This window comes from Clarias gariepinus, chromosome 26, assembly GCF_024256425.1.
Source record: "Clarias gariepinus isolate MV-2021 ecotype Netherlands chromosome 26, CGAR_prim_01v2, whole genome shotgun sequence".
In the NCBI taxonomy this organism is placed as follows: Eukaryota; Metazoa; Chordata; class Actinopteri; order Siluriformes; family Clariidae; genus Clarias; species Clarias gariepinus.
The window spans coordinates 56,347-66,467 of record NC_071125.1 but is presented as its reverse complement, the minus strand read 5'-3'; positions in this window follow the sequence as shown (position 1 = coordinate 66,467).

Below are 10,121 nucleotides of genomic sequence, written 5' to 3'. Positions count from 1 at the left end.
CAAATGTACTTGCTTTAGCCTCCCCACATGCATCAATGAGCCTTGACTGCCCATGGCCCTGAAGCTTTCCTTCTTTGGACCGCTTTTTGCTTGGACACTTTTCAATTCAATTTTATTTGTATAGTGCTTTTAACAATTGTCATTGTCACAAAGCATTTTTATTGCCTAGGGGTTTGATAAAGAGGGGGTAACGTGCTTGCAGTGTTGCCAACTCGTCAGTAGAAGTCGCTAGAAGTCGCTAGATGATTACGTCATCACGTAATTTGCATAATGCACGCTGCACAGTGTGAAAAAGCAGCTTTACATGCTTCTCCAATGTGATCACATGCCAGCATAGAACAGTGTTCAGCGATAACTAATGCCATGGTGGCTTCAGCTTTTTTTGAAGAGTCTTTTTTTTTTTTTTACGATAAATGGCAGTTTGTTTCGTGTGAAACTATTGTAAGGCTTTGCCTTTTGTGTATGTTTCTGAGTTGACATGTGTTTTTTTTTATATCGCAAAGTTTGGCATAAAAATCAGTCTTGCAATACAGACAGTATGCCCGTGTATTATCTCCAATAAAAGGCTTCAACCATCCATTGAATTCAGGATTTGATTCCCACTCCTTTTGAGAGTATAGTTTTGACTGAGACTCCTGCGAGAGGACAGGCCTGTCTGTGAGTGCTTTGGGACTGGGGAGGGGCCGGCGGCGGCAGCTGCTGTGGCAAGTTGAGAAGAGTCAGTACAGACACATCAGAGTCTCCAAAAGTCTCCAGTAACACAAGAAAAAGTCGCCAGATTTGTCGCTAGTCGCTTTTTTAAAAAGTGTCGCTAGAGGGATTTGAAAAGTCACTAAATATAGCGACAAAGTCGCTAAGTTGGCAACACTGCGGGCTTGTTGTTAGACATCGTTCCATTTATTTATTTATTTTATTTCTCTTATATATTTATTTCATTTATGTAAATATTTATTCATTTATTTATTGTAAGATGTTTTTTATTTGAAAAAAATATGTTTGGTCAGGGGATTCATTTCAAGGTGTTTGTGTTTAACTATTAATACAGGGCGATTTATTTATTACCAACAGGGAAACAGTGAAACGTCTAATCAGTGTGGTAAAAAAAAAAAAAAAAAAAAAACACATGGATCACTGTTATTTTTGTAATTTACTTAAGGAGAAGAAGAATAAACATTAAAACGTTGTTGTGAATATGCGAGCGAGTCTAAGAAAAGAATAATAAAGGGAGACAAAAGCGAGGTATGCGGGTAAACGGTTTTACCGCGTAAGCTTGTCCGATGTTAAACACATGTAGCGCATGAACAGCGAGGTCTCGTCTGGTGCGGAATGCGCACAGAGTTTGTTGAAAGGGGAATCAAACGGGTTTTCTCTCGGGCGTTGTGATTGCCCGCTTCTGCGTGTGACGAAACCCCGCCTCCACCTCTTCTGTATAGTCGCAAAAGGTGTTTATTTTTCAGTGTTCATCTAAATCTGTTGTTTTATCCACATTTTAGGTAGGACTGTGCCTATTTTGTTTTTTAAAAAGTTCTCTAACATTGTAGCTGAGGTGACCGTGTGTAGTGATTAGTAATAATAGAAGAAACAAAAGCTGATCCGTGAATCATCAGTGCACTTTGTGCCATTAATTTTGTGCTTAATTGATCCAACAGATTGGTTAAAAGTCTAGCTGGTTTCACATACCATATGCATATATATGCTTATATACTGTATATGAGGACCATGTGTTAAAAACCTGGTACTATACTTTTCTTGAAAAGAATAAATCTCTTTTCTGTTTGTCATAGCAGGCCTTGTAATGATATAGGGGTGTTAGTTAACGTCCATTATCAGATTAGAATGTATTTAAAGTTTAGCATTGTTTAGAAAATGTTTACGCCAAGTGTGTGTGTGTGTGTGGGGGGGGGGGGGGGGTGGTATTAATATCTAGGTAGGGAAACATTCACACACAGGGATAAAAATACCTTACAGTTTTAATTTGATGTTGCACTATTTAATTCAATTTAATTTTATTTGAATAGCGCTTTTACCAATTGGCATTGTCCCAAAGCAGCTTTACACAATCAAAAGAATTATATAAGTTTGTATGGAATTTGAATGTGTATGAATCAAAATGATCAGATTGTCCTTGGTGAGCAAGCCGAGGGTGACGGGGAAAAACTCCCTGAGATGGCAATAGGAAGAAACCTTGAGAGGAACCAGACTCAACAGGGAACCCATCCTCATCTGGGTGAAACAGAGAGCAGAAATTGATCTGCATCCATACTGTGTGTTAGTTGGCAGGCAGTTCAGCATAACAGTTGATGTTATTTGATGTTAATATGGAGTCCAGTTAGTTATTGAAAACTCAGGTAGACTTGTATGAAGTTCCAGTCCTGAACTAACGAACTGTCAAGTCCTCAGAGAAACAGCTGCCAACACCAGTCGAGGCCAAAACCGTCTTCTAGGTAGAGAGAACCATCCCCAGACACCAGACGCATCCCAAAGAGACACACGGGGCATCAATGTGACGAGATCTCCAATCAGAAGCGGGGCACCAGGATAGGTCAGACAGGTCCGGAGGGCAGAGGGAGTCTGGATCACTGGCAGCTCAGGAACAACATGTGTAGCTCGACAGAGAGAGGGAAGGAGAGAGAGGAGAAAAGAGAAAGATAACAGAAGAAGAAAGATAACAATTAGGTCTGGTCACAGTCATATAATGTATAATGTAAATGTATATTTACTGTAGAGTGCAAGCAGAGTCTGGCAGGACTAACTATGACAGCATAACTAAGAGGGGGAGCCAGAAGAAAACACAGACATGAGGGCTCCCTGAGATGTAAAGCGACCAATCACCTCACCGTCAACAAACCTGAGTAATCAATGAGAGTGGGGAGGACAGCATCTAAACATACATAGTTCACCATAATACTCTACATCCATGAGTCCCCCAGATCTGCTCCTTTACCTAAGGCAAATCTATTTATAAAAATGCTTAATTAAATAAATAGGTTTTTAGCCTAGACTTAAACACTGAGACTGTGTCTGAGTCCCGAACACTATTTGGAAGACTATTCCATAATTTCGGGGCTTTGTAAGAAAAAGCTCTGCCCCCAGCTGTAGTTTTCATAATACGCGGTACTGATAAGCAGCCTGCATCCTTTGATTGAAGTAGGCGTGGCGGATCGTAAGAAATAGCAGTTCACTCAGATACTGCGGTGTGAGACCATTTAATGCTTTATATGTCAAAAGTAGTATTTTAAAATCAATGCGAAATTTCACAGGGAGCCAATAAAGTGAAGATAAGATAGGGGTGGTGTGCTCATATCTTCTGGTTCTAGTGAGGACTCTCGCTGCTGCATTCTGGACTAGCTGAAGCTTGTTTATGCACCTAGCTGAACAACCAGACAGTAAGGCATTGCAATAGTCCAACCTTGAGGTAATAAAAGCATGAACTAGTTTTTCTGCATCGTTTAGCGACAATATATTTCTTATCTTGGCAATATTTAAAAGGTGAAAGAATGCTATCCTGGTAATATTATCTACATGAGCTTCAAATGAAAGGCTGAAATCTATAATCACACCAAGGTCTTTTACTGTTATACATGATGGAACAGAAAGGCCATCTAAAGTTACAGAGTGATCTAGAATCTTACTTCTAACTATATGCGGTCCTATGACTAGAACTTCTGTCTTATCTGAATTAAGCAGAAGGAAGTTAATTAGCATCCAATCTCTTATGTCCTGCACACATTGCTCAACTTTAGTAACCTGGTTTATCTCATCAGGTTTTGCTGAGACATATAGCTGTGTGTCGTCAGCATAACAGTGAAAACTAATACCATGCTTACGGATTATGTTGCTGAGAGGAAGCATGTAAAGGGAAAAAAGCAATGGGCCTAAAACTGAACCCTGTGGAACACCAAACTCCACTAGAGAACATGCAGAATAATTACCATTTAAGTCTACATACTGATACCAATCGGTCAAATAAGATCTGAGCCAGGAGAGGGCTGTACCCTTAATTCCTACTACATTTTCTTATCTGTGAAGAAGAATACTATGATCAATGGTGTCAAAAGCTGCACTGAGGTCGAGTAATACAAGCATAGTTACACAACCCTGATCAGAGGCCAATAGGATGTCATTTACTACTTTAACGAGTGCTGTCTCTGTGCTGTGATGAGGCCTAAATCCTGACTGATACAGTTCATGTATGCCATTTCTATGTGGATATGAGCATACAGTAGCTGCTCCGCTACTATCTTTTCCTGAATCTTAGAGATAAAGGGGAGGTTTGATATTGGCCTGTAATTGGACAGCTGACAAGGGGTCAAGGTCAGGTTTCTTAATAATGGGTTTAATAACTGCTAATTTAAATTCTAACCCAATGCTGGATGAAAAATTAATTATTCTCAACAGGGGTTCTGTTATTGCTGGTACTATCTGTTTAAGAAAATGTGTCGTTACAGAATCTAATATACAGGTTGATGAGTTTGCAGAAGAGATAAGTGAAATTAGTTCATTCTCTTCAAGGGGAGTAAAGTATTATAGGTTCTGATCTGACATAGTTAGTTTAATATCTGCATCAATTACATTGTTTGGTTTCAAAGCCTCAATTTTATGCCTAATATTTACCATTTCATTATTAAAAAAGTTCATAAAGTCCTCACTATTGTACGATGTTGTTGTGGAGATTTCTGCAGTGGTCTTATTTCTGGTTAATTTGGCTACAGCAATAAATAAAAATCTAGGATTATTTTTGTTATTTTCTATAAGAGTGGAGAGATACGTTGATCTAGTTACACTAAGAGCTTTTCTATAGTTCAGGATGCTCTCCTTCCATGCTAACAATTTAGTTTGATGCCATTTACTTTCTAATTTCCAAGCGGTCTGTTTTAAAGTGTGTGTGTGGTCGTTATACCAGGAAGCGAGTTTCCTATCTCTAATAATTTTTCTTTTAACTGGAGCTACATTATCTAAGGTATAACAAAGGGTCACTAGACCCTAACATTTAAGTTGAGTTAGCTTTCATTGCTCTCAAAATAACTGATAATGTGAGTTACACAAAGTATTTTCTTCAAAATCTTAACAAAACCGATCTAATGTGAACACATAAGTAAATGTTCTTAGGTTGTTCTTGAGGGTTAAGTCTTTTTTTTTCTGTCACTAAACCAGTAGTTAACTGTCATTGCTAGGTGTAAATATAATGTAATTTTAGAATTTTTTTTAGAAAACTCTTCTAACACATCTGAGATAAAAATTGTACTTTTAGTTTTTCTTCTTCTTTTAGATTTTGTCTTCCATTACAATATTTCTTCACCTAAGTTAAAAGTAATTAGACTGGAACTTAAGGTACACAAATTATTTATTAAATTATTAATTATTTTTGTAAAGAATCTAACAACATACTGTATCTTAGTTAGAAGTTGATACTAAATGATTAGACTTGTTTCCTGTCATTAAACTTACACGTATGATATTTCTTTTAGGTTCTGTTAGTAAATGTTGTGAGCAATAATTTTATTTTAGAAACTTTATAAAAAAAAACTGAAATGTAAAAATAGAAGTTCTTGATTTTTTTAGACTTGGTTCCTTTGTCACTAAACTTTCAAGCTTAAAAGATCAGTTAAGCATCAAGGCTATGTGTAAGTATAATGTCATTTTAGAAAACTCTTCTAACACGTCCTAGACAACAGTTGTTGTTTTTGATGTTTTTTTTTTCATTACAATATTTCTTCACCTATGAAAGTTAAAAGTTTTCTGCACCAGAATTTTAGCTACACAAATTATTATTATTTTTTTTAAAATAAAAATTAAACTAAGAATATCTAAGAAAAAAGCTGGTGTCCTTTTTGGTTTTGTTTTAGTGGATTTTAAAAAATTAAAAACAAATGCACAATGCTTCACTACATCTCATTGGGATCCACTAAAGATCCCTCAATCAGGACTCCTGACCTCAATCTAATCCTAGCACCATTACTTTGAGCATGGGGGCCCCCACGGATGTGTGCTGAGCCCCCTCCTCATTATGCTGTTGACCCATGACTGCACACCATCTTACAGCTTTAACCCCTTCATCAAGTTTGTGGACAACATGACTGTGGTGGGTTTCATTAGTCATTAGGTGAGCTGTCTGGACAGGTGGTACACAGAAAACAATCTCTCCCTGAATGTGGAAATGGGGATCTCTCCTGGACCAACAACACTGCAGCACTGGCCAAGAAAGCACAGCAGCATCACTACTTTCTCTGCAAGCTAAGAAAAGCCAGAGCCGCAACACCCATCTCGTGCACCTTCTACAGGGCACCATCAAAAGCATTCTGACCAGCTACATCACTGTGTGGTAAGGTGTCTGCAACACGTCCTACCGAAAGACGCTCCAGCGTATAGTGAGAGTAGCTAAGAAGATCGTTGGTGTCTCTCTCCTCCCTCCAGGATATCTACAACCTCTGCCTCACACGTAAAGCTGTTAGCAATGCCCGTGACTGTACCCACCCAACTCAGAGTTTCTTTAGTCTGCTGCCATCACGGAGGAGACTACGGAGTCTCCAGGCCAGGACCAGCAGACTGAAGGGCAGTTTCATCCATCAGTGGATCAGGAAACTTAACTTCCTCCACCTTAGCCCAGCAATAAAGAACTAAACACACATGTCACTTTTGAACTCGACGCCCGCGTTTTACATACATTCACCTCCACCTGTCACTGGTGCAGCACTTCAGAAAAAACTAAATACATATGTTACTTTAAACAAACTAAAAGTGCATTTGCACTACTTTTATTTGCACTACTTTTATTATGAGCTTTCTGTTGTGTGTTATCTGTTTTTTTTTCCAGAACGGATAAAGTAATTTGTCTTAACTACTGTGATAGTCGTTTGTACAAACGACTATCACAGTAGTTAAGACAAATTACTTTATTGGGGATTTTTTAAATTTTTTGGTTTAACACTATTTTGTTCTTTAACAATTAAATTTTTGTACTTATTATTGTTTGTAAGTGGTTTGAGAGTAACATGATTTCAATTCTCTATATGTATGTACTGTACACATACAGTAGCAGAATTGACAATAAAGTTGGCTTTAAGGCCACATGTTTGGGCCATTTCAGATGTAAAACAAGCAGTCCAATCATGGCTCCGGCGTACTGAAAAACATTCTACCTTTATGGTATCAAGTGAAACACTTAAATAAGTACAGTAATGTAGCAGGGAATTATATAGATAAATAAAGGGAGTTTTTACTTTTAATACTGTGTTCTTTTATTCTGTACAATAAAAGTCCTGTTTTTTACTTGACCACCCTTTGTACTTTTATAATGGAAAGATGAAACAGACTTACCGTTACCAACCCATAACTGACTGGTATATAAAGGAAATCTCAGCACTTTATCATGTGTCAAAGTCTCATTTATTCCCTCTTTACATCTCTACACAGGTGTTCTCACTCAGGACAGCGGTGAGAGTGTGACTTATCCCAAGCAATCAATCTGTGCTGTAAGAGGATTCAGTGTCTCCATTCCCTGTAGTTATGGTTATAGAAAAAATCCAGATGTTAAGATGAAGAAAATGCTTTGGTGCTCAATGAACTCAAACACAGATGTGTGTTATAACCCACCGTATGTTTATGACAGCTCATCAAACACCAAGTCAGACTTTGAGTACGTTGGAGACGACAAATCAAACTGCACTTTGTTAATCCACAATGTACAGTTCAGTTACTCTGGAGAGTACAGATTCAGACTTGAAACCAATCATGCTTCATACAAATACACAGGTCTTCCAGGAGTAACTCTTAAAGTTTCTGGTAAATTTAAACATTTAAAATAATTTTTTCTTTTTTTTAATATTGTTTAATAATACAGTGGAACCTCGGATTGCAAGTAACGCAGTTTTTAATCAATTTTGACTTGAGAAAAGTCTTGGTTTACGAGTACTGAGTATCATGTATCACGCAAGCGCTTTTTGTTTTGACGCCGAGCGTCACGTGATCACAACTAAGTTTTTTTGATAAAACTTATTTTATGTCTTTTCGTAAATGTGTGTGTGTGTGTGTGTGTGTGTGTGTGTGTGTGTGTGTGTGAAACTCAAATAAGAGAGGAGGAAGGGTTACTATGTAAGACGAGAAGAGACAGGGGGGTCTGATTCCTCCTCTTCTCTTACTTTGGCTTCACACACACACACACACACACACACACAGCGCCTGTGCGCACAAACGGAAACACTCATCTGTTGGGATTTATTTTTACTTTATGTTCTGTATTATTCATTTTATGTATTAATTTTTTTGGGGCTGTAAAACGAATAATTTAAGTTTCCATTATTTCTTAAGTGTTTTGAAATACGAGCCTGCTTTCAGAACAAATTATGCTTGTAATGCAAGGTTCCATTGTACATGTTCATCTGTGTATGAAATCCTGATTGAGTGACGTGGAGTCTTTCCTGCTCTCTGAAAAAGATTTAAAGGTGTCACTAATCAGGCTGAGTGGAAACGGAACCCTTAAACAAGGAGACTCGTTAAATCTGATGTGTGATGTGAACTGCACACACAGTTCCTCACAGTTTGTGTGGTCTAAGAACAACGAGCAGTTAAACACATCAGGACCCGTTCTTCACTTTCCTGCTCTAACCGTGAGGGATTCTGGGAATTACACCTGCACTTGGAAAACCAGCGAGACGTCAGGATCTAAAACCATCAGCCTTCAGGTCGAGGGTGGGTCCGTCTGCTCACAACACTCCTGAATGTGTGTGTGTCGGTGTGTGTTGGAATATTTGGAGAAATGTCTAAAATTATTGATCTGTACATGCTTTGTCTCCAGTGTAGAACTTGAAGGAGAGATAGACTATCTGTTTTAAAATCGTACCTTTTGAAATCTTGATGCATTAATGTAAACACTTATTTCTCAGGTGATTGGGGAGTGAAATATCCAGAGGCGGTTTGTGCCGTGAGAGGGTCTAGTGTCTCCATTCCCTGTAGTTATTATTATCCTAAGGGAATTCAGGTGACACAAATGCTTTGGTGCTCGATGAACTCCAACACAGGAAGGTGTACAGACCCTCCGTATGTTTATAACAGCTTATCAAATATCAAGTCACACTTTAATTACGTTGGAGACGACAAATCAAACTGCACTTTGTTAATCCACAATGTACAGTTCAGTTATTCTGGAGAGTACAGATTCAGATTTATAACTGATTGGATTGATGGTGAATGGACAGGTGAACCAGGAGTGACTCTACAAGTTGCAGGTAAATTATCTTTATGTACATAGTGAACTTTCCAAAAGGTTCCACTGTAAAGGAGGTTTTTATACCATCAGTTACAAAAACTGTTTTCAGCTGCTAATACATTTAAATGTAAGGACATACCATGGGCATGCTGTATAATAATAATTGACCTGTTACATGCAATCAGTCATCACCTTCTGACCATCAAAATCGATGATTCAGTAGTGCTGTGGTATAAGACATTACTGTATATAGAAAATACATATTAATAAAAATACAGAGGAGCCTTGGATTGCGAGTACCTTGTTTTGTGAGTTTTTTGCAAAACAAGCTAAAATTGTAAAAAAAAAAATTTAACTTCGTAAACGAGCGAGGTTGAAATACGAGCAGTATTGTGGGTAATCATCTCTCATGTTCGGTCTCAGCATGTGTGCGTCACTCATATAGTCAATATCCATGTGCGCATGTACAGTTTACTCTAACACTGTGATCATGTGTGTGCACATGAAGAATTTTTCATTGTGTGTGTGTGTGTGTGTGTGTCTGTGCGTGCATGCTTGTGTAAGTGAGAGTCTTTGATGGTAAACTAGTGTGTGTGCACGCACATGTGTGTGAAAGTCCTCCTACACAGTAGTCCTACACTGGTCTGAATCACTAAAGCTACAATTCTTTTCAAAGGTAAAGTGCTAGTTAATTTGTTTTATTTTTACCTAAAATTTAGTATTTAGTATTTTTGGATAAATATTTTTGGATTGTAGAACAAGTCGTCAGAATTTCCATTATTTCTTATGGGGAAAATTAACTTTGCTATACGAGTGTTTTGATATACAAGCACAGATTTGGACCGCTCACAAACCAAGGTTCCAGTGTAATGCAATATTTTTTAAAGAAATATAATTTATAAAGAATAAACTAACA